The sequence below is a fragment of the Oryctolagus cuniculus genome, chromosome 3 (assembly GCF_964237555.1).
Source record: "Oryctolagus cuniculus chromosome 3, mOryCun1.1, whole genome shotgun sequence".
NCBI classification, from domain to species: domain Eukaryota; kingdom Metazoa; phylum Chordata; class Mammalia; order Lagomorpha; family Leporidae; genus Oryctolagus; species Oryctolagus cuniculus.
Genome location: NC_091434.1, coordinates 175,389,271 through 175,415,433, shown reverse-complemented (window position 1 = coordinate 175,415,433; position 26,163 = coordinate 175,389,271). Strand labels below are relative to the sequence as shown.

The 26,163-nt window shown below is 44.9% G+C and overlaps 1 protein-coding gene across 1 annotated transcript in view; it reads left to right on the top strand.

Moving 5' to 3' along the window:
- Nucleotides 1-26,163, top strand: part of CNTNAP2 (contactin associated protein 2) — a 2,389,242-nt gene that overhangs the window by 2,144,278 nt on the left and 218,801 nt on the right. The gene's annotated exons all lie outside the window — the stretch shown is intronic.

Genomic DNA, 26,163 nt, shown 5'->3' with positions numbered 1-26,163 from the left:
AGAATTTTATTTTATTAATTAATTAATTTCATTTATGTACATGGCAGAGAAAGAGGCAAGGAAAGAAATATCTCTGGTGTAATTGCCAATAGCTGTGGGGAGCAACTCGGACTAGACTAAGTTACTGGAATTAAGACTTATTCTATGCATCTGCTCTCCCACAATATGGCGCTGAGAAGGGAGTAAACAACTTCTACGCAGCTGCCTCTTGCCAAATTGACTGATAAGCTGCAGGAGCTGATCCTGCTCCTGATTGGAGGAGAGCAGCGTGCTTGGCGTGTGGGTAGCAGAGTTGGGATTGGTGGAAGAGGACTATAAAGGAGGAGAGAGACAACATGCACCAGGAACATCCGGATAACATCTGAGCAGCCCCAGAGAGAGCCGGCCGGCGGTGTGCCACTTCTCCACGGAAGTGGGGAAAGTGGCAGGGGGAGCCGCCCCTCCACGGAAGTGGAGGGGTCGGTAGCCAACCCGGGAAGGACGAGCAGCAAACCCGGGAAGGGCCGAGCAGACAAAAGAACAGCGCAGGGTCCGGTGTCATTCCTCCGCGAATGGGGGAGCGACAAATGGCCACAATAGCAGGGAGGCCAAAGTCAGGTGACAGGAACTCAATCATGGTCTCCCATGTGGGAGGCAGGGACCCAGTTACTGAAGCCATCACCTACTGCCTCCCAGGATGTGCGTTAGCAAGAAGCTGGAATCAGGAGCAAAGCCAGGATGCAAACCCAGGCTTCTGATATAGGATGTGGGCACCCAGAGTGGTGTCTTAACTGCTGTGCTGAACACCCACCGCTTAATTTTTTTTAAATATGCAAGTCAACCTGAACAAAGAGGACAGCAACATTTAGAAAGGCAGCAAACAAAGGGAGGAATAACACCTTTAGTAGACAAAGGGAAACCAGGAACCCTAAACCACTGAAGGTGAAGCTGGTGAGCAAGCCGATTAGTGCTCCTTTCCCTTAGAAGGCTCAGAAGTGGGAGGCTGCTGGCACTTCAGAAAGATGAAGGTGAAAACGGGAGTGTCAGCTAAAAGTTCCTCTAAGAAGCTTGTCTTCTCCCCACCCCACTGGGAAACTGCCACAATGCCAAATAGGGCAGAAGACCAGAGACTTCAGGACAGCCCACAGTGGGAATGTCCTATAAATGCTGTGGAAATTCAGTGAAAGTTTTCCTACAGGCTTACAGAGTCCCGGCTGGAACTTTCCTGAGAGAAGAATCTAGATTCCCCTTTGGGAAAAATTGTCATCCCTAGAAAGAAGACCAGCAGGTGCACATGAACAGGTCCCATCACCATACTGTGAAAGCTCCCCATTTGTTAGCAAGCTTCTGATCAAAATATAATGCTTCACTCTCATGCATCACTGGTCATTTGATTCAAGTCTCTAAAATTACAAAGACAAAATACACAAAAAGGCCAGTTTTAGATGTCAGCTTGACTGGATTAAAGGCAACCCAGGCAGCTGAGGAATCAATAATTCTGGGCATGTCTGTGAAGATGTTTCCAGAAGACATTGGCATCGGAATCAGTAGACTGAATAAGGAAGATCCACTCTCACCAATGTGGGCAGGCACCTCCAGTAGACTGAGAGCTCAGATAGGTCAAAAAAGGAAAGGATACCCGCCCTGCCGCTGGCCTGAATTTGCCCATCTTCTCCCCCCTTGGACATCAGAGCTCCAGATTCATCTCTGAACTCTAAGGCTTGCACGATAGCCTATTATTTTCTCAGGCCTTCAGCCTCAGGCTGACAGTTACACAACAGGCTTCCATGATTCTTTGGTCTTGGACTGAGCTGTGAACCAACTTCCCTGGTTTTCCAGCTACAAGACAGCCTTCAGTGGAACTTTGCAGTCCCCATAACCACATGAGCCAATTTCCCTAATAAATACCCCTTCAGAGATAAGTGTATTGATACGGGCGTTGTGGTGCAGCACATTAAGCCACTTTTTGTAATGCTAGCATTCCATATCTAACCACCATACCTAACATCCCGGCTATTCCACTTCCCATCCAGCTTCCCACTAACGACCCGTGGAAGGCAGCCAATGATGGCCCAAGGACTCGGGCCCCTGACATCCACATGGGAAGCCAGGATGCCAGGATGGAATTCCTGGCTCCTGGCTTTAGCGTGGCACAGCTCCATCTGTTGCATCCGCTTGGGGATTCAACCAGAGATGGAAGATGTCTGTCTGCCTGCCTGCCTGCCTGTCTCTCTCTCTCCCTCTCCCTCCCCACCCCTCCTTGCCTTTCACATAAATAAAATTAATTAACTTTTTAAATAAAAATTTTAAAGCAAATACAATATGGTAGAATGAAGTTTATTCCCCTCCTCCAAAGCCAACTGTTATCAAAAAGAGGAAATGGAACACAAAATGAATTCCTCTTCAGTGAAACATGGAACATCCTCATTGCTACAAACCACAAATCAGGAAAGATACCTGCTAACTACTTTGAAATTTGCATTAGAATGAGAAGAGGGAGAAGTAAAAAGTTTTCAAAGCTTTATTTGGCTAAAAGTCCAGCAATTTCTTTACTTCTTTTTCAATTTCTTCTTCCTATTATTTTCTTGTGAAAAGTTAGTTTATTTTTCTCCTGTATAGCATTACTATAGATTCTGAATTCTTTGCATACACTAGTGCTGTTTGTAAGTTTTATAATGAGTCTTATAATGTCTTTTAAAAATTGATCTAGTTTTCTTTAAATTTTTTTTAAATGAGCACATTTTGGGGGTACGAGAATTTTCACCCCGTATTCTAATATGACAAAAAAGTCATTTTCTTTCCTTATTTGTGAATACTTTCCCATGCTACAGTTTTCAGATACAATATTAATATATTGAAAATACCATCCCAACTATACTGTACAGATTGAGAGATTTGGAACTGAATTACAGAATTTTAGAAGAAGGTAAACGCATTAGAGTCCAATTCCACTCTGCCCCCTAATGGCACAGATGAGGATCTGGGCCAAATTAGCCAACAGAGGGGAAGAAAACAATGCCCACAAAAATGAGTAGGAAATTTCTTTAAAAATCAAAAGAAAAAAGAATGGACTTTGGGGTCAAATAAAACATTTTTATATGTTGTACCAACAAAGTCATACAATATAATACTTCACAAATTTTTTATGGAGAAAAGGGGCCACAAAGACAGCTGTGCCTATGGTCCAAGAACATCTTACTATGGCCCTAATGAGGATTTGGGGACCTGCAAAGACCTGGTGGCAGAAGCAGGACGTGAAACTCAGGTCTTCCGCTCCATGGCATTTGCTACCAAGCGTCTTTGCTCAGCTGTTCCATGCTTTCCTCATCTGACCCATACTCTCCATCAACCGTGCCTCTTGCTGTTAGTCCAAATGTATCTTCTGCTTTGCCTAGATTGTCATAGCCTTATTTCCCATGATTCATCGCAACCCTGTTCCCACCCAGACCAATCAACCCTCTCATTGTTCTAAGCCCAGTACTGTTTATTCTCTGCTCTATTCTCATTCCTACCACTCTGCCCTCATGGAGTATCCTCCCCATTTCCTCCTACCCACTCAAGGGCAACTTCATCTCCAGGGGCTCTGTCCCAGTCTGCCTTTCTCAAGCTGTCATTAAGACTACTTACTGCCGGCGCCGCGGCTCACTAGGCTAATCCTCCGCCTTGCGGCACTGACACACCAGGTTCTAGTCCCAGTCGGGGCGCGGGTTTCTGTCCCTGTTGCCCCTCTTCCAGGCCAGCTTTCTGCTGTGACCAGGGAGTGCAGTGGAGGATGGCCCAAGTGCTTGGGCCCTGAACCCCATGGGAGACCAGGAGAAGCACCTGGCTCCTGCCTTCGGATCAGCGTGGTGCGCCGGCTGCAGCGCACCGGCCGCGGCGGCCATTGCAGGGTGAACCAACGGGAAAGGAAGACCTTTCTCTCTGTCTCTCTCTCTCTCACTGTCCACTCTGCCTGTCAAAAAAAAAAAAATACTACTTACTGTAGCCTTGAATGCTCTGTGCTATGTATAAAAGCATTTTCCATTTCCATTTAATGACAAACTATCTTATTTAGTTCTTACTCAGTTCATATATTTTAGTTTCTCTCCTCAACTACCTTTTAGGGTCTTGGAGTCTGAAGCTGTGCCAGTCAAGGTTATTTACAGAGGCAAAATCAGTGGCATATATGTGGACACATGAGTGGAAATATTATGGGACATAGCTCGTGCAGTTACAGAGGCCGAGAAGCCCCATGATCTGCCTTCTGCAAGCTGGACACCAGGAAAGCCAGTGGTGTGACTGAGAAACAGGACAGCTAATGGTGTAACTCCTATCCAAGATCAGAGGCCTGAGAATATGAGAAGAGGGGAGGAGGGAGTTCCAGAGCATGAGTAGGAAGATGCCCCAGCTCAGGAAGTCAGAGAGAATTCACCCTTCTTCCTTCTTTGTATCCTGTCTGGGCCCCCAGTGTCTGTATGACGCCCACCCACACTGGTGACGATGGATCTTCTTTACTTAGTCTGCAGACTCAGGTGTGGATCCCTTCCAGAAATACTCTCACCAACACACCCAAAAAAATGTTTTGTGAGTTGCCTGGGCATCCCTTATCCCAGCCAAGTTGACACACAAAATTGAACATCACAGAGACCATATTTTATATCCTCACTGACCATATGATGAATGCTCAATAGACAGCCATTGGAGGGCCACTGTTTTGGCATGATGCCTGCGACAATGGCATCCAGTATTCCCATATCAGGGCACCAATTGCAGTGCCAGCTGCTCCAATTCCAATCCAGCTCCTTGCTTATGTGCCTGGGAAAACAGTGGAAGATGGCTCAAGTACCTAGACACCTGTCAGCCGTATGTGAGACCTGGGTAGAGTGCTGGCTCCTGGCTTCAACCTGGTCCACTGTGGCCATTTTGGCCATTTAAGGAATGAATCAGTGAATGGAAGAGCAACCAGTCCTTCTCTTTCTCTGCTGCAATGCCTTTCAAGTCAATAGAAATAAGTCAGATTGGGAGAAGTCTCTGACAACTCTCCCTATAGTGATAAGGTCAACCACAGCTTTCCCTGGGTCCCTGTGATAGATTTGACTGCCTTTCTCTTTCTTACATTTGTAGCTTCTGTGGTCAGATACTTACTGTCAGTTCCTCCTAGGCAGGGCTGCTGATGTTTCTCATCTCTATCCCCAGACCTCAGCACAGTGCCTGCTACCACGTTGTGTTTAGTAAATATTTGATGAATGAGCATTTCCAGGAACCAGCTTTTAAATGGGATTTCTTAGTTCTGGAGATGTCTATTTTTACTGTGAATTTCCCATCCCTGGAAAAATAACAGGAAAAAAAAACCCACATGAAACAAACTTAAAAACAGAATGAAATTGGTGAAAGTTATTTCTATCAAATTTTTGGTGGCCTTTCCCATGGCATTAAATTCCTTCCCTGTAGCATTTCATCCACACCCTAAACTGTTACTAGCTTTCCAAACTGGACAAGCATCCCACTACAACACAGCACATCTCCGTTCACTGTGTGTCTGTGGGAAATTAAATACTGCAGACTTCTACCTTTTACTCTGATGCTGTTTTAAATTTTTTTTATTTATTTGAATGAGAGAGAGAGGGAGGGAGGGAGGGAGGGATATCAGTCTTCCATCTGTTGGTTCATTTCCCAAATGGCTGCAAGGGCCTGGGCTTGGCCAGGCCAAAGCCAGGAGCCAAGAACTCTTTCTGGGTCTCCCAGGCAGGTGCAGGGGTCCAAGCACCTGGGCCATCTTCTGCTGCTTTCCCAGGTGCACTAGCAGAGTGTTTGGAAGTGCAGCAGGCAGGACTCCAATCAGCACCCATATGGGATGCTGGCACTGTAGATGGCAGCTTAACCTGCTGCGCCATAGCATCAGCCCTGTGTGTTTTAAATTTTTGTAATGAATTTTAAAATGCACAATGACAGGATGACTTCATTACTATCATATCTATCAAATATTCATTCAGAATTTAATATATCCTGTAATTGACACTCTTCTAAGATTATTCTGAGCACCCGGAGATCACTTATTTTTCCATTTTGTTGGTGTCTCAAGCACCTCCTTTCTGAGAAATTACCAATATTTCCTGAGCAACCAAACCACAACAAAGACCATGGGGGAGAGACAAGTGTCTGCTCAGGCATTCAGAGCACGCATCCTCACCAATCATCCCACTGACCTGAAGAATGTTAGTGGGAGCTAAGAAATGCCTACAAAACACAGATCCAAGTCAATATTTGACCTGCCAAATCCAATCAGTTTTATTTTGATCATTGCACCAGGTCACTGTTAGCTTTGCAAACACCAGTTCAAAGCAAAAAGCAGAAACAGCATTTTTAAAGAGCTTCTAGGAGAACATCCCATTTGCACACGATTTTTAAGATTAATTTTCCTCAGAGCTCACCGATTGCAGGATCAATTGATCGCTGATCCCAAGGAGCAATCATAAAAGAAATTCTCTTTAAAAGGGGGGGGGGGACATCAAGATACAGCAAGGAAAACTGTCTCCTGAAGGTGCAGTTCAGATGCCTCATTTCTTAATCTCAACTGGAATAAATCAACCATCAATTAGACGTTTCTACTCAGCGTAGGCAGGGCATGGAAGAGTTCACTGCAGCAGGATTAGGATGAACTAGGAAAGCTGGGTCTAGAAATTCACCCTATCAGGAGATTGGGGCAGGGGGCGAGGAGGGGAGTTTGCCCCAAAGCTGTAGCAGAAGGAGGAGGAAGCTGGGTTGGGCACGGAGTGATGGTTGGCAGGCTTTAGGCTGGGATCTGGGAAGTCCCCCAGGGATATGAGCTCCTGGCACTTTCCTCAGCATTCTCGGTGCATTAATTAACTCCTTGACTCACGTAATAATCCAATGAGAGAGTGTACGAGACCTGTTTTGCTATCGTGAAAACTGAGGCATACAGACATTAAGTAGCTTGTCCAAAGTGATCCATCCAAGTGGCAAAGTTAGAATATGAACATCGAGAATTCCCTGCTGACACCCATCACCTTAACCACTGAGTGGTGGTCCTCCCGGGAGGTGCTGACCTTCCCTTTCAGGCAGCAGGACAAAGGGAATGAGAGAGCCAGCAACCGGCCATCAGCACATTCGGAGAGACACCAGACATCGGTCCTTGCAGGAGCTCCAACACTTGCACCAGGATTGGGCTCCAGGGAGGGAATTGGGGAACAAGCAGCCTCTGCCCCTGGGACTGCCTCTTTCTAGACTCTGCTTCCCTAACTCCCTATCTGCTCATTCCTAAAGGGAAAGAAAAATGTTGAACCCAAGTCCCAATTTGTGAACCTTTATAAATACAGTTACAATGTGTATGTATGCTAGCACATTAATGTACATCATAAAATATACACCAAGGGAAGAAAACCATTCGTTTATACCAAAAGTTCACTGTGAATTCACTTCAAAAGCATTCATTCATACTAGCAGTGGGAATGTGTATCCCTGACCCCCCCCAAAAAAAAAAATTAGTAAGGTAGATCTGGCTTTACTTAGAACTTTATCAGAATTTCTTGATCTAGACCTCAACTTTCTGAGAGTCATTGCCTAGTTGTTTAAAATTATTTGTCCATCATGTATTTTTATGATTACATGAAAAAATGCAAAGCACGATCCTTGATGTGTAACCCTGAAACTCTATATTAAACACGAACAAAGTAAATAGCCTTTTAAAAAGCTTGCAGCAATACCTCCTCCCCCCAAAAAAGGTCACCCAAAGAAAAATTCCCTCTAGAATAATTCCTTTAAATGCCAGAAACAAAGCCAAAGTGTCGATCCATTCTTCTTAACATTTTTCACAAAAACACAACAGCCAATGTATAAAATAAGGCATGCAGTTCAAAGACTCTAAGCTACTGTGGTGACAGAATCTGTCTCATTCAGGACAAAGATTTGGTTTTCTGGTGACAGCCAACACACACACACATATACAGAAAGAAAAATTAAAAGAAAGCATTTCAGCAAAGCTGACAGGCCCTCTGCCAGCTCCGTGCCTTCCACCGGCCATCACAGTGGCCACTGCCCCCTTGAAACCTTCTCTAATGGAAAGAGGGGGAATTGGAGAAGCTGTGGAACATCTCGCCTTAAATCCTGCTCTAACCCAGGATCCCTGTCAGCCACGTCTCAAAGGTTCCCCTCATCCTGCCCAGGAGGGATCAGTTCTTCAAGTTCCATTTGGGTGGGCTTCACCTGATTTTCCCTGAAGCTCTGGAAAGGCAGAAAGGTTATTCTCAGCTGGAATCACTGGAGCCTGAATCTACAGATCCTGCCCCTGGCAGGAACTGTAAAATGAGACTCCCGACTTCCACATAAAGGGAGCACTATCAAGTTGGAGAAGATTGGTGGCGGTTGGATTCCAAAGGGTTTGACCCAAGCCTGTAGCAACCAAGGCTTCTGTCTGCTACACAGAGCCTCCACCCCTGAGTGGCAGCCACAGCCTCTGTTCTGGTTCTTTGAAGCTTCAGGTTAGGGATGGGCAGCATGCAGCAATCGGTCTTTAGGGTGAAAGGTTTGGGGTGATAGGGCCTGATCCAGGAGGTAGAAAATCTGCAAGCCGGCATCGCGGCTCAACAGGCTAACCCTCCACCTAGCGGCGCCGGCACACCGGGTTCTAGTCCCAGTCGGGGCGCCGGATTCTGTCCCGGCTGCCCGTCTTCCAGGCCAGCTCTCTGCTGTGGCCCAGGAGTGCAGTGGAGGATGGCCCAAGTACTTGGGCCCTGCACCCCATGGGAGACCAGGAGAAGCACCTGGCTCCTGCCTTCGGATCAGCGCGGTGCACCGGCCGCAGCATGCTGGCCGCGACGGCCATTGGAGGGTGAACCAATGGCAAAAGGAAGACCTTTCTCTCTGTCACTCTCTCTCACTGTCCACTCTGCCTGTCAAAAAAAAAAAAAAGAAAAGAAAAGAAAATCTGGGAAATGTTTTACAAAGGATTCTTCTGGTTGTGAATATGAGACCTGTGGGGTTCTTAACTCACCAAGTTTCTAATAGAGATTATTAATTGCCTGAAATGCTCAAAGTGCCTTAGTGTGATGTTTTCCCAATGGCTGGTGTAAGCAAATGTCTGCCTCAGCCCCTTTAAAATCTCCCAGGCTGAAACAATGGCATCCCTGCTCATGGCTATCAGGACCAAGACCATCTCTGTCCTCCGCAGGTGGTAGCACATCTGAAGTTTTGGGGCACATTTTGTTTTGTTCTTCTTTTACTCTGTGTCTGGGCCATTATTTCAGATGTGTTCTTTCAAAAATGGTCATCTTTGCAGATATGTCCTTGGTAGGCACTTGAACTGTCACATGCATCTTTCAGCCCAAGCTTTGTATTCCTAGATGGCTACAACTTCCCAGGGTGTTGTTTCCAAGGTGCTAGTCAGAAATGTGATCTTGAACTCATAGCTGTTTAGTGAAGAGCAGAAGCTCGATTGAGAGAAACCAGATTTGGAGAGGAAGGAATTGCATATTTCCTGCATGCGTGTTTCTCATTCTGGTAGATAGAACTTTTTAAAAGTATGGCTAAAAATTGGTCTTGATAAAAATTGGCTTGATGTGCATGTTCAGAGAACACAAAGAGGTCATTGAGGGTAGAGTGGAAAGAGCAGCAATTGAAAGAAGAGAGTGAAAGAAATCAATGGTGCGGTGGTGGATCTGTGGCTCACTTGGTTAATCCTCCGCCTGCAGCACTGGCATCCCATATTGGCGCTGGTTCTAGTCCTGGTTGCTCCTCTTCCAGTCCAGCTCTCTGCTGTGGCCCGGGAGTGCAGTGGAGGATGGCCCGGGTGCTTGGGCCCCTGTACCCACATGGGAGACCAGGAGGAAGCACCTGGCTCCTAGCTTCGGATCGGCGCAGCGCCGGCCGTAGCGGCCATTTGGGGAGTGAACCAACCGAAGGAAAACCTTTCTCTCTGTCTCTCTCTTTCACTGTCTATAACTCTACCTGTCAAAAAAAAAAAAAAAAAAGATATCACATGGTGTCCCAGATTGTGAGCGTGGTGAGCCATGGTCAGAGCTTGGCTTTTGCTCAAAGGGAGATGGAGATATGTTTGAAGGGTGTTTAGCAAAGGAATGCTGCCATGTAACGTACTTTATAAAATGATCACCGTAGTTAAATTAATTTCTTTTGTCATTGTACCACATAACTTAAATGTAGAAAACTTCAAAACAAGAAATGACCTTCCAAGCCCTTACCCAAATGTCTGCTGAAAAGAAATGGCTAGGATCCTACATGACCAAAAAAAATCTTCTGTATATCATATTCTTATATTCATGATAGAGATATGTAGAAGCATATTTCAGACACGTTCATGTTGGTTTTTATTCTAAGAGAGTTGAACTGAAAACATGAAGTTTCAAATCCTTCTGTGCCTTAGGGGTATCTAGAGACCATTCTCCAAAATTCCAGTGTAGTCACTCAGGACAGAATACAGGCATCCATCAAGAATGTTAAAACCATTCTAGAATGATGCCAGTGCCCACATAGAAACTACCTCTACCGAGGTTAGCTAAACAACTGGCACTGGCAAATGCATTTATTTTTTTCTTTCTTTTATTCTGCATTTCTTCACTGTCCAGTATGGCAGCCACTAGCTATCTGTGGCCATTGAGCCCTTGAAATGGGACTAGTTCAAATTGAAATTTACTATAAGCAAAAAAATAAAAATAAAAATAAATTTTAAATACTTAGGATATAACAATAAATATATGTATCAATCAGTGTTCTACAAAGAAACAAACCTGATAAGGTACACACATAAAAAGAGGTAGATAGAGAGGATGTGTTATGGAAATTGGCTCACAAGGTTTTGGGGGCTGAGAAGTTCCATGATGTAACATCTGTAGCTGGAGAATAGGAAAGCCAGTGATGTACTTCAATCTGATGTCAGAGACCTAAAATCCAGCACCACTGATGTCTGTGGGCAGAAGAAGATGATGTCCCATCTGACAGAGCAAGAACAAATTCATCCTTCCTCTACCTTGTTATACTGCCAATGCATTCCAAGATTGGACAATGTCTGCCCACGTTGGAGATCCTGCTGACTCATACTACTGATTCAAATGCTAATCTCTCCAAAAAATGCCCTCATAGACACACCCAAAAATAATGTCCTCCCAGTTTTGGGTATCCTCTAGCTCAGCCAAGTTGACACATAAAATACCATCATGGTGTTCAATGTCTCATTAGTTACATTAACAATTATTATACTGAATGTACTAAATCAAATATAACATCTTGTTAAAATTTATTTCACTTTTTAAACATTCTTTAAGATGCATTTATTTATTTGGAAGGTAGATTTACAGAGGGAGAGACAGAAAGAAAAGTCTTCCATCTGTTGGGTCACTCCCCATATGGCCACAATGGCCTGAGCTGGGCTGATCCAAAGCCAGGAACCAGGAGCTTCTTCCAGGTCTCCCACACAGGTACAGGGGCCCAAGTACTTGGACCATCACCTATTTATTTCCCAGGCCATATCAGAGACTTGGATAAGAAATGGAGCAGCCAGGACACGAACCAGCGCCCATAGGGATGCCAGCACCACAGGCAGAGGCTTAGTCTATTCCACCACAATTTTAAACATTTTTAATATGGCTACAAGAAAGTTTAAAATTCCAGATGGGGCTCACATTATATTTCTACTAAATATCACTGAAGTAGAATGTTTCAAAGGCTCATCTTACTTAGGAACTGTAGTCCTCTGTCTCCCAAACCTTCAAAATACACCACCATGCAACTTTTCTCCAAGGTAATTTTTTTTTAACAAAAATGCTAAATTGCTATGTTGGCTCTTTCTTCCACAGAAGTATAGATAGAAAGCACTGTAAGGCAATGCAAATAACATTTAACAGTAAGAGCTTGCTAGGTATGGGGCTGTAAGCCAGTTTTTCATCTCCTCTGAGTTTCTGTTTCCTCGTCTACAACATGCGAATACTAACATGTACCTCATAGTGTTATAAGGCTAAATAACATAGCCCCTGATGCTCCAGACAAGATATATGCTTCATAATTAGCACCAAGCTTTAGAGAAAGTGGGGAGGCACCTTGGATTGGGATGAGGTGATTTGGTGCCAACAGTAACGTCCCAGTTCCCCTGCATCAAGAGAGATGGACAAATTCATCACCTGCCCAATGGCTGCTGACTCTTTTTTACATTACATTTCCATCACTGGACCTCAGAATGCCGTTTTCATATCCAGAAATCAGAATCCAAATAATTAAAAAAACAAGGTGTCATTTGGGAAGGGCGTGTTTGGTGGTCAGAACCTTAGTTGCCCTTGTACCTTTGCAAAATGTGCTAACTAAAAGTGAAAGGCACACAAATATTTGCCAAGAAGGCAAGAGAACAAAGAGGTGGCCGTGAGTCTTAAAACACCTGCTGCTCCAGAGGAACGTTTGCGAGTTTGCCTTAACTTGCCTCTTATGCCTGACCTTCAGTTTTTCCGTCTGTGACCTCATAACTTTGGCTTGATACTGCTTATCAGCTTCAAAATCTTTCACTATCAGCTGTCAAGCACAAAACTTACTTTTTTCAACTTTACGACTGAATTCATTATACCAGTTTGTCTTCAAAGATTTTGCTTTTTCCATAGATGTGGGCAGACTCACATGGTTGGTTTCCGTAATTCTCAGGAGACAAACCACTTCAGCCGAAGCTGGAGCATGTGTTGCCAGGCTTCGCAGCCCCTCTGATGGGTCGCCAATTAGGAGGAGATCGGGGATGGGCAGGCTGCCTGCATGTTAAATCTCCATCCATGGGCACCATCAGAAAAGGGATTCTGTACAGACATTTCTTTATACTTTACCAGGGGTGGGGAACATTTTTTTTCAGCCAAGGACCATTTGGATATTTATCACATCATTCGCAGGCTGTACAAAATTATCAACTTAAAATTTAGTCTGCTGTAGATTTATTGAATTTCGAGTGCCACCTGTGGTTGCCTTGCAGTACCAGGCCAAACAATTTCATGGAACTTACATCACCCTCAGACCAGACATTCCCCACCTCTGCTTTAGGCTGAAGAAAAATGACAAATTATAAGGCAGTGAGTGTTTTAAACCTTCCTTTCATAAACTATGGAACACAAGAAATAAAAACAGGCAGGGAAACATGGTAGAAAAAACTGATGTGTGCAGTTGTTAAGCTATGTATGTGAAGGAGAATGCTACAAGAAAAGACAAATGAGTAAGTTGAGGACAATCTTATTTTCTGAGCCAGGAGCCGTTATATTACACATAAGACCAAGCCTTGAAATACTAGAACTCGTGGCTTCAGATTGTTTCTTGGAATGATTGGCCTGGGTGCTGAAAATAGCATTCATGGAGCTTCTGGGAGAATCCCCTATGTATTCCGGCCTTCCCTGGATTGGCCTTGCTCTTGCCACTGATTTTGCTTTTGCAGTTCTTCAGTGTCAAAGGACAGGTGAGAGTACAAACCCTTGGGCAATTTGAGTGTGGCACATCAATCAGAAACAGATGCCTTCTGAAAAGCCATTCAGCAATGTTCCAGAAAGAGATGTGTGTGTGTGTGCACACGCACGCGTGTGCGCATGTGTGGGAAGGGGGGAGAGGGGGAGAAGAGAGAGAGGAGAAAGAGAGAGAGAAACTGGTTCAGCCTCCCTAATCCAAAAATCCAAAACACCAAGTGCACCCAAATTAGAAGCTTTTTAAGCACTAACATGTTGTCACAAGTAGAAAATTCCAGCTAAATGTTTAAGGAATATATGAAGCAAATGAATTTCATGTTTACTCCAGGTCTCATCCCCAAGACATCTCACTATGTACATACAAATAGCCCAAAAGTGTCCATCTGAGATCGAAAACATTTCTGGTCCCTAGCATTTCAGATAGGGGATACTCGACCTATATCTAATTTCTGGAGAAAAATATTTACACATGTATATACACATTTTCTGAAAACCATACACATTTTCCAGAAAACCATTTTAAGGTTAATTTTATGTTTGTGGAAAGAGAGAACCCTATATATCCACACAGAAAAATTTTTGCAAGTGTTTTTAATGTATTTCATAGACGATGAATTTATTTCACACGACACTGAATAAATCTATCCTTTTCCCACAGATGGGGTGACAAAGAGGGGCATGCTTGAGGAGTGTACAAAGGGAACAACTTTCTAAATGTGTAGGGAAAAAAATTCAAGTAAACTGTTAGTTGTCACTTTTGTGCTTTAAGCTGTGTCTCCACTCAGAAATAATGTTTTCTTTGAAGTAGAAGGAAGAGGAGATCAGGCAAATGCTGCAGTGTGTTGGATGTGGGGAGCAACTCGGACTAGACTAAGTTACTGGAATTAAGACTTATTCTATGCATCTGCTCTCCCACAATATGGCGCTGGGAGAGGAGGAAACAGCTTCTACGCAGCTGCCTCTGGCCAACTTGAGTGATGACCTCCAGGAGCTGATCCTGCTCCTGATTGGAGGAGAGCAGGGTACTCGGCGTGTGGGCAACCGAGCACGGATTGGCGGAAGAGGACTATAAAGGAGGAGAGAGACAACATGCACCGGGAACATCTAAGAGGAACACCTGTGCAGCCCCCGAGAGAGCCGGCCGGCGGTGTGCCGCTCCCCCGCGAAAGTGAGGAAAGTGGCTAGGGGGAACCGCCCTTCCACGGAGGTGGAAGGGTCGGTAGCCAACCCGGGAAGAACCAGCAGCAAACCCGGGGAGGGCCGAGCAGACAAAAGAACAGCGCAGGGTCCTGTGTCGTTCCTCCACGAAGACGGGGAGCGACAGTTGGATTCCACAGTGATTACAAGAGGTTCTTGCTGTGCTGGGGGTGCAGAGAGTCGTGTTGTTCAAGGCCATGTGCAGTGATGGGGTGAAGGAGAAGCCTGATTCTTTCCTTTCCTTTTCTGCTTTTCCCTTTCTCTTCTCATTTTTACTCCTTTTCTCCTTCCTCCACCAAAAGACAGACAACATATAACTTTAATGACAGCTTCATTTTCAACAACTCTGGATAATTCATAAGCCTGAACTTATTTTCCCCTGAATTTTATTCCATCCTTTATTTTGTGAATATAAAGTAATTTTGAACTTTTTGGGGAAATGTGCTGATGGGCAATTATCTCTTGATTTCTTTGAGGTGAATCTTTACTTTTTACCCCGTATTTGATCTTTGAAGAAACTCTGTGGAGGAGCCCCCCCCATCTACACTTGGTCCAGATTCTCACAGTTTATGTTTTGGGGGTGACCTCTGGCTAGGTTGGGTCCAGGCTCTTATCTCCATGTGTGAAAGAATTCAAGGAGCCCTGGTTGAAGGTGAGCAGGAAATCAAGATTTGTTTAAAGACCATGGGAAAGCAAACTCAGGATGGAAAGAGCTTCACTTAACAAAGTTTGGGTAGGGGGTGGAGTCTGTGGTAGGGCTTAATTGAATACCCAAGTGAGGCGGGGCTTGAGTGCCACCCATTTCCATGCCCGTTTTTAGAAATCTCAGAGCTGGTGTACAAAGGGCTGAAGTGCACATGTTGAAATCTAGTGTCACAGCTAGTGCATCGTGGGGAATAGATGCATGGAGCCTGCGGCCATGTTGGATGTTTCTAGCCAGCACCAGCTATGAAGCAGCAAAACCCTGGCTGCTGCCGCTGGCACTGAAGGCTGGGGAGGGGTGAGGCTTGGTGATGCAGGGCAGTTGCTGCAGGTGTTGCTAGCAGTTCTCGGCTCCTCACTACCTGCCTGCCTACATCATTTCCCCCATCCAAAATGGTGATAGAAACGTATCACCAAACATGTCTTGGATCCAGACCCCACCCCCTCCACAGGCGTGTACAGTCTGAAAAAATACTACAATGGCCATATGCCATTACCTGTTCACCAATTCAAGAAGCATACATGAAATGCCCAATATCTGCCAGAAGTTGTATAGAACACTTGAGATACAAAATCAAACAACCTACAGGGTTTGCCCCCCAACAACCTGTGCTCTTCCGTATATGGGTATAGAAACTCCTAATTGCGGTTCAGCCTGAGAAAGTCGCAGGAGGTATTATTATCATTTGAATTTATTTCATAGAAAAATGGATGTTTAAATGTAGTTGTCAGAGAAATAAGTGATGTCCCATGCCAAACTAAGGCATGAAAGTCATTGCCAATGTAAAGTCCAGTGCTGGGATATGTGGGCTCAGTGTGAGGACTGGCCTCAATGTCAGCTCCTGGCCCGGGGGGCGGGGGGGCAGTGTTCTCTGACCTGCCCACTTCTCGAACCCAGTCTGGCATCCAAAACAGCTTTCAGTCAACAATTTTTTTTTTCAAAAGGTATAGTAAAGAACTACATACCAGAGTATAAAATTGTGTGGGGCCTCAGGAACTTTCCTGGACAGTCACCAAATTTCTGAGTTGTGTGATGTAGAATGCCTTTATCTTCCAATACGCCTGCATTCATGCCCCACTTAAGACAGCAACTCCGAAGAACTTCTTTAAATCATGGAGCTATCAAAACTGCCTAGCTTGCCAGCGCCGCCATAGCTCACTAGGCTAATCCTCCGCCTTGCGGCACTGGCACACCGGGTTCTAGTCCCGGTCGGGGCGCCAGATTCTGTCCCGGTTGCTCCTCTTCCAGGCCAGCTCTCTGCTGTGGCCCAGGAGTGCAGTGGAGGATGGCCCAGGTGCTTGGGCCATGCACCCCATGGGAGACCAGGAGAAGCACCTGGCTCCTGGCTTCGGATCAGTGCGGTGCACCAGCCGCAGCAGCCATTGGGGGGTGAACCAATGGAAAAAGGAAGACCTTTCTCTCTCTCTCTCTCTCTCTCTCTCTCTCTCTCACTGTTCACTCTGCCTGTAAAAAAAATAAAATAAAATAAAAAAAAAACTGCCCAGCTGGAGTCCATCTCCCATTCAGTGAGTGGGAGCTCAGTTGTGGTCAGGTACCAACATGAAAACTACCTATGCAGTGTGGTACATCCTTCAGAGCCGACAGCCTTGCGATCCACTTGTGCTGAATGAAGAACTGTTCAATGCTGAGTTTGAACATTTCAGCAAATCACAAGGCTTAACTTATATCCCAAGTAAATTAGGCACATAGACAAAATGAAAGAAGTAACAAGTAAACGTATAATCCATAGTTCTATTTACCTTCCTTGTCAGGGCTAAGATTTTGAAATCTTATTTCAAAAGATTTACCTGCTATTATTAAAATTATCAGCCAATGAAAATGACTTTGGATCTCAGGGAAGCCCAGTGAATATCTCAAATCTTTCAGTCTATCATGATTTTCAGCAGTGAATTTTTTTTTATCAGAAGATAAATCATTTTAATATTAACAAAAGATTATAAGTAATAAGATAATTGTGAATTTTTCTGGAACTCTTTCCTATTAAAGTCTTCACTGGTGGAGAAAATAGAAATTTATCACTTAAAGAAGCAACTGTGTTTTTAGGTTTTGGGGTAATAAGCAATCAGAGATGGCCTGGGATCTAGTTTCAATTTCCACAGAATTAACCGGTAAACAAAGGACTTTGGGGGCTTCTGTGAAAGCATTGGGACATGCACAAGCACAGTCTAGAGGGAGGAAAGACCTGCATTTGGTTCTTAGCTTTCAGACAGGTGGGATGACCTTGGGCAAATGATTACCACAAGCCGCCATTATCATGTCTATATATTAGGGATGATAACACCTGCTTCAAAGTATTGCTGTGAGTAGTTAAGAAAACACATGTAAAGTGCCTATTGAGACAGACACAGCAGAAATTCAACAGCAGCCCCTGTCCAAGCGAAGTATAAATGTGTTATCTGGCTTTGATTCCAAAGTGTCCTCACTGACTCTACAAACTCCCCTTCTGTCGCTCCCCGTCTTCGTGGAGGAACGACACAGGACCCTGCGCTGTTCTTTTGTCTGCTCGGCCCTCCCCGGGTTTGCTGCTGGTTCTTCCCGGGTTGGCTACCATTCCTCCACCTCCGTGGAGGGGCGGGCCCCCTGCCACTTTCCCCGCTTCTGCGGGGGAGCGGCACACCGCCGGCCGGCTCTCTCGGGGGCTGCACAGGTGTTCCTTCAGATAGATGTTCCTGGTGCATGTTGTCTCTCTCCTCCTTTATAGTCCTCTTCCACCAATCCCAACTCTGCTACCCACACACCGAGTACGCTGCTCTCCTCCAATCAGGAGCAGGTCCTACAGTTTATTGGTTGAACTGGAGGCAGCTGTGTAGAAGCTGTTTCCTCCTCTCCCAGCGCCATATTGTGGGAGAGCAGATATATAGAATAAGTCTTAATTCCAGTAACTTAGTCTAGTCCGAGTTGCTCCCAGTTGCTCCCCACAGATCCCCCTTTCTTTTTATTTTTGGCGTTGATACTCACCTGTCTTTGGTGCCCTGCGGCACACACTCTGCTCTGCTTGCTAGAGTTGCCCACAGGTGCTTACAAGCCCTATCAATCAGGCAAACTGAATCCGGGTCCTCTCTTCGCCATGTTGTGAGGAGGTTTTTAGGCGCTGATGCGTGCCTGTGTTCGGTGCCCTGCAGCGCATTCTCTGCTCTGCTAGAACTGCCTGCAGGTGCTTACAAGCCCTACCAATCAGGCAAACCGAATCCAAGCCCTCTCATTGCCGTCTTGTGGGGAGACTTATTGGTGTTGATAACATGCCTGTCTTCGGTGACCTGCAGCGGGTAAGCTGCTAGCCGCCAGCAGGTGCTTATCGTCTTACTAATCAGGCAGACCGAATCCAAGCTCTCTCATTGCCGTGTTGTGGGGAGGCCTTATTTTTCTCTATTTCTCTATCTCCGGGCATTCCTATTTCTCCTATTTTACTTCTATCTGCCAGCATTCCTATTTCTCTCATTTTACTTCTAAACTTCTGTTTCTCTTATCCCTGCGGCTTCCTGGCGCCCGCCCCGAGGCTGCTTCTCGGCACCTCCCCCGCGGCGCCTGCCCTGCGGCGGCTGCCCAGCTCTGCGCGCACCGCGGTCTCGGCACCCTTTGCGCCCGCACGACGGCCTTCAGGCCAGCCCCGCATTTCCTACTGGCGCCCCGTGCGCTCTCCCCGTTTGTGCCCCGTGCGCTCTCTCTGCGCGCGGCGGCTTCCACGAGTTACACAGCCCAGCTCACGTTTCTGCCACCGGTATTCAGTCTAAGTTCCCTGGGCTAACCTGGCGAATTCAACCTAGCTTACGTCTGTGCCTTTCAGTTTGGCTTCCCGTCTTTTGCTCCCTGGGCTAATCTGACGGATTCCAACCTGGCTTACGCATCCGCCTCTAGTTTTAGCTTTTCGCCTTTTGCTCCCCGGGCTGACTTGAAGAATCCCAAGCTGGCTTACGTCTCCGCCTCGGCCTGCCCCCGCGGCTTCATCCTCCCTAACATATTTCTCTACCCAGTATGTTTCCCTAAGTTTTCTTCCAACAATATTCCCCTCTCATTTCTCCTGGCTTCTCCCCACAGTCCTTATCCGAGTCTAAGTTTCTTCTAGGTTTCACTTTCGCTTTCAATCTCCTAGCTTCCCCGCCATAGTCCGCATCCGAGTCTAAGTTTCTTCTAGGTTTCACTTTCGCTCTCGACCTTAGAGATTTCTCCCAGCTTCCCCCCGTAGTCCATGTCCGAGTCTATGCCTAGGCTTTCAATAGCTTCTTCCAGCACCTTTTCCATCCGGCTTTTCCCTAGGCTCTTTGCTAGTCTCTCTCTCCGGTATTTTCCCACTTCTTCCCACTTCTTCCCTCCTAAGTTTCCTATCCGAGTCACGGCACCATTATGTCGCTCCCCGTCTTCGTGGAGGAACGACACAGGACCCTGCGCTGTTCTTTTGTCTGCTCGGCCCTCCCCGGGTTTGCTGCTGGTTCTTCCCGGGTTGGCTACCGTCCCTCCACCTCCGTGGAGGGGCGGGCCCCCTGCCACTTTCCCCGCTTCTGCGGGGGAGCGGCACACCGCCGGCCGGCTCTCTCGGGGGCTGCACAGGTGTTCCTTCAGATAGATGTTCCTGGTGCATGTTGTCTCTCTCCTCCTTTATAGTCCTCTTCCACCAATCCCAACTCTGCTACCCACACGCCGAGTACGCTGCTCTCCTCCAATCAGGAGCAGGTCCTACAGTTTATTGGTTGAACTGGAGGCAGCTGTGTAGAAGCTATTTCTTCCTCTCCCAGCGCCATATTGTGGGAGAGCAGATGCATAGAATAAGTCTTAATTCCAGTAACTTAGTCTAGTCCGAGTTGCTCCCAGTTGCTCCCCACACCCTTCTACTGGACTGGGGCTACAGCAGAGAATTAAAGTTGGCGCTTGTCCTCAAGAATTCTTATGGTCAAGAATTCTGTTTGCTCTGGCAGATCTGAGCAAGAGAGAAAATTTGTAATACTGAATGCTAAAAATGGAGCACATAAGTATTTTGCTACTTAATACCAGAATGGAAAGAAGCAGCCTGGGATGTGGAACAGGCACAAACTAAGTCATTAAATAAGTCTATGAATAAATAAACAAATAATATAATTCCCAAAAGCAGCAGCTTTGAAGCAAACTGTAAGGTTTGTAGATCAGAGGTAAAATGAGGCAGAGACACTGGATTGGGATGATTTTACTTGTTAAAGGTGTTGAAGCAACTGACCAAACTCTGTCTAAGTATATTCCACCTTAATAAGCCAACAGAGAAAGCAATGAACGTCAAGAACATCTGTTCAACTGTAAGGTGTTTCATTCTTTTGGATATATTGTTCTAAATGCATCTTAGACCATTTCCATGAGTAAACGGCTCTTTCAATTAATGATGATGTCTCAGTTGTTGGAATGACATTTCTGTCAAGAAGCCCATTTTACAAAGGGAATGAAGCCAAAAGTTACAACAAACAAAGGTCAGTGTGGACCTACTAGTTGAAGGATGTACTGTTGCTATCAAAAATTTCAGATTTTATTCAGCTCAACTAAACATTTCTTAGTACCTGCTGGAATTCAGGGGCTGGCTGAAGTTACAAGATAGTTCTTCCCCTTAGAAGTTCAGTCTCATAGACCAGATACATGAAGAAAGTGTTCAGCTCCCAACATCCTCGTCTGCTCCTGTGTCTTCTTTCCATGCCCAACATGGGACAGTTGATGGTGGACACTCTGTATTGTCCGCTCATTTGCATAAGTCTTCCTACATGTAAATATATATATGTATGTATGTATGTGTTCCAAAATTATTTTTAGAAGCATGAAATATTTGTGTGTGCTTATATATTTCCTTGTAGAATGGACAATAATGTTGTGTTAACATTGGTTTCCTGACAAATGATTTGAGAATTGTATATCTTTTTTATTAATAATTTATTAATCAATATATTAATGTAATAAATATTAAATATAACATACAAGAACATTTTAAGAACTTCATGGAAAATATATATTATGAGAAATTATGCATGGATTTTAAAGGTTTTTGCACCAAAATAGACTTTAATTCCATGTCTACATGAACTTTTTCAGATTTACTCATATTTAATATAAAAGAAAAAAATTATGGTGAAGTGTTGTAAGTTAGGGAATCTAGGTATAAGTGTTATATATACTATTTTTGCCACTTTTAAAATTCTGGATGATTTCCAAATCTTTTATTCTTCTAAAAATTCAAGAAACAAGGGTTTCCAGAACCTTCACAACGTCAGTCCTGCCTCGTCTTCCAGCAGCACCTCCTGCTCTGCGTCACTCCCATGCTTGATGGCAAGTCATGATCCCTTAGCCATCTCACAAGTTCTCAACCCTCGCTGTACACTGGATGTATCTAAGGAAACGTTACAATATACCAGTAGGCAGACTTTTCCCCAGACCAATTCAATCAGAATCTCTGGGAGTTTGCCCCAGCTAGGATCAAGAGTTGTAATTTCCAGAAATCCGTGCTGTTTCACTTCTCCTTGCACTTGTCCATGCTGTTTTCCATGCGTGGAGTGCCCTTATCCACATCGTCTGTCTTGCAGAAACCTGTCCATTTGTCATTGCCTGACTCAGATGTCACTTTCTTAGTGAAGCAGTCCAGGCATCCCACACCTCACCCACAGAGAGAGCTGATCCTTCTCTCCTCTTGTGATTTATTTCTACATCCTTTCTAACTACAGATCTCACAAGCTGCTGTAATGATGTGTTTACTCTATCCCCCAACCAACTACGAACTCCTTTAGGGAGAAGTCCTCATCGTGTTTGCTTTTGTTATCAGTATGGGCCTTGCATACAGTTGGCTTCCAAGAAATGCTAGTTACTAAATTAAATGCAAACAAGGTCATGCTTGTTAGAATAAAGTTATAACAAGGAGCTATGGGGGTACTTAAGAAGGCGCTCATGACACTGAGTATGCATGTAGGGAAGGAGATGGAGCTTACACCAAATCAAAGAGTGAATAAAGGGGAGTAGGGCAGGGCCAGTGAGAGCAGGGAAGGACGGAGCAGTGGGGTAAGCCAGCAGCCCAGTCTGGCGAGACCATGTGCAGGGTGTGGAGACAGGGAGCTGAGAAAGGAGCAAGTCCACTAATGGAGATGACAGTGGCCTTCGGTCATTCTGGAAGTAGAGTCAGCACCTAGCACAGTTCTAGCACACAGGAGATTCTCAGTGAATCTGTTTTAAAGGAATAATGAATGAGTTCACTTTTCTTCTTTTTCCTTAAAATTTGATAGGGAGAGGGGATCATGGAATCTGACTATAACTACTAACTATCTCCCTCTCCCTTGAAAAATGCAGATGTACTTATTTTTGCCTGAAATTTCAGCATATTTGCAGGTTCTCTGACATGCATCAGGTGACCACAGCCCCCTGCCACCTTTTAAGAAAAGGGTTACGTTTTTGGATTAGGAGTGACATGTTCATTCTAGTGCATGAGAAAGGAAGATGATAAAGAATGGATCATAGGATCCCATCAGAGGATACCCCTTAAGAAGTCATTGTGTGAAACCTCTGTGCCTAAACTTGAGGCACAGCAGGGAGATTCTGAGCAGAGACCAGAGATGGTTATGAGGCAGTGGAGACAGGCAGCTCAGGGTGACTGGAATTTTTGCCTATGAGTGACCACACAGATGGGGTGTTGTTTGTCAAACTAGAAAATTCAGGGAGAGGGACCAACTAGCAGAAAATGATGCAATGCATTGTGTATGTCATGAGTTTGAGTCTCCCAGGAGAACCAGGTGGAGTCTTCCTACGGGAAGTTGCAGGTTGGGAGCAATGAGGATAAGACTTTCTCTGGGAGTGGGTTCAGAGTGACGTGGAAGAGGTTGAAGGCAAGGCCCCAGTGCTACAGTGCTTTCAGGATACACCGAAGAGAAAAAGGCCATGGACAAGGCAAAGTGGAAAGAGGTGAAAGGAAAACCAAAGAGTCTGAAAATTCAGAAAGAAGGGTAGCAGTTGTCTGCTCACTTGTAACTAGGAAGCTCCCGGTGACCTCAGTGAGAGCAACATCAGTGAAGGGAAGCCGAGCTGGAGCCATTGACTTGGGAAGTGAAAGTGCAGAGGTGAAAGATTTCTAGGGTTTTCCTTCTGAAGGAAAAGCTGACTGGATCTCTAAGCAGCACCCTGCCCTGTTGACCAGTTCCTCTTTCTTACAACAACAGAATCAACTTCATTAGTTCCTTGTGGTTTAGTTGTTTCCCCTGGTTCTTCCCTCCTTGAACAATGTCACTGACCTCTCCAAGCTCAGTCCTAAGTCTACCTTTCTTCTCTCTCTGTACACTTCCCCCAGGGGAGCCCGTGTTTGAGGAGTTCAGTACCTCCTCTAACGATGATCGGAAATGGTTCTTTCTGGCCCAGACCTCTTTGACGTCACTTCTCCAACTAAAAGGCACCTCGAACTTCGCTTGTTCAGAGCTAAACTCCTGATACCTGTTAAACCCCAACCCCACCAGGGCCACCTCTGTGTTCCCAGCGTCGGAGGTTGTCACCACCATCCATCCAGACGCCAGGAATCTTCTTCACCTCCCCACTTCTGAGGTTTTGTCAGAGCCCCCAGTTTTTCCTTTAAATGTCTCTATCTTCTAACTACTAGCCCAAGTCGTACTTTGTCCCATGCAATGGCCTCTTCGGTGATCTGTCTACATCATCTCTCCTCTCCCTCTAATTCATGCACCAAACTGCAGCCAGAATGATCTTGGGAAACTGAAAATCAGATTCGGTCATCTTTGCTCAAAACCTTTCAGCGGTTACCCATGGCTTTCTGTATAAAGACTAAAATTCTCAATATGTCACTGTCTTTCTCCCTCGCCTCCCTTCCTCCCATTTCCCCTGAATTTTAGCTATCATGGCCTTCCTTGCATGGCCTCAATATTGTCTCTCTCCTCAGAGCCTTCCTCTCTCTTCCCTACCCAGGATGCCTTCTCCACTCCAAATGCTGCTTGAAATTCTCTTACCTTCAGTTATTAACTTATATGTAATTGACTCCCTGCTAAATCGGTAACAGCTCATAGAAGACACTTATAAAATATTTGAGAGTATATATGAAAAAGGCTAATTGCCATATAGAGGAAGATACAGGTATCTTTGTTCTGGGAATGATGATATTCCCGACCAATGTCACACAGCTAGTTGTTGGCACAGCCAGACTAAAGCCCACATCTGTTAATTTCTGCCTCCATGCACCACATTAATCCTCTGTTATACTTCCCAAATGAATATGCTCTAATGAAGCCTTCACTTCACTGCTGTAGATAAGTGGTCTTTAGAAAGTTCATGGAAAATATATATCATAAAAAGCATCATGCATGTATTTCAAAAATGTTTAGCACTGGAATAAACTTGAACTGACTTGTTATAACATATCTGAAGGGACCTGGTTTGAGACACTATGAAGGATAAGATATCAAAAAAAAATCATGTCTAAGCAACATGAATTATGTTAAAATTGAAGCAAGAGGGGCTGGCGCTATGGTGCAGCAGGTTAAAGCCACGGCCTGCAGTGCCAGCATCCCATATGAATGCCATTTAAGTCCCAGCTGCTCCACTTATGATCCAGGTCCCTGCTGTGGCTGGGAAAGCAGCAGAAGATGGCCCAAGTACTTGGGCCCCTGCATGTGCATGGGAGACCCACAAGAAGCTCCTGGCTCCTGGCTTTGGATCAGCACAACTCTGGCCATTGTAGCCATTTGGAAAGTGAACCAGTGGATGGAAGACTCTCTCTCTCTCTCTCTCTCTGTGTGTGTCTCTGGTTCTACCTGTATCTATAACTCTTTCTTTCAAATAAATAAAATAAATCTTTAAAAAATTTAAAAGACAATTGAAGCAAGAACAAACATCAGATTTATCATGAAACTTGTGTGGAAGAATAATGAACTCATTGATGCTTTATGAAAAGTTGATGGGGACCTGCCCCAAACAAATGAGCAGTTTACAAATTAATAACTCATTTCTAAGAAGAGATGTGACAGTGTTAAAGAGGGAACCCACAGCAGCAGGCTTTTCACGTAACTGTGCAAGGAAAGGTTGATTTTGTTCATGCCCTAAATGAGAACTGATGATTAACAGAAGAAACAATAACCAATACCACACAGTATTTCCACTTACACAATTATGACTGAAAATTTAAAGTGGCGGGAAATTTCTGCTCAACGAGTCTTAAAATTGCTGCACCCAGAACAGCTGCAGAGAGGAGCGGAGCTTCCAATGGGAGTTTCTACAAGTGGGATCAAGATCCTGAAGCATGTATTTGAAGAATTGCAACGAGAGAAGAAACAAAGCTTGTCCAGTAGGATGTTGAAGAAAAAACACTCAAGTCAAGAGCAACCAAGAAGTGAAAGTGGTCCAGTCAAAGTAAAAATCGACCAGTCAAGAACAAAGGTCAAGACAGCAGTTTTGGGGAGGCTGAAGATGTTTCCCAAGCTGGTGTGGAGGAGGACCCAAGAATGACAACATCTGCTTATTATGAGAGGTTTTGAGAAAGTTAACCAAAGCAACAGGGAAAAAAACACCCAGGGAAGCTTCTCGGGAATGCTTCCCCTCCAACACAATGTTCCTGCTCACTCCTCTCCTAAAGAAAGGCAATTTTGTGAGTTTTATGAGAAGTCACCAGGCATCCACCCAACAGTCCTGGCTCCTTCTGACTTCTTTTTGTGTGCTTATCTTACAGAAGAGAGCTCATCTTTCTCCAGTTAATATGTAATAAAGACTGTATTGGCAGGGTTCCATTCTCAGGACCCTCAGTTCCTTAGTCATGGACTAAATGGCTGGCACCATCACTTATAAAATTGTCTTAAACTTCTACTTAATACTTTTGGTTGAATACTGTAATAAATACACAATTCTTCTTAAGTGCTG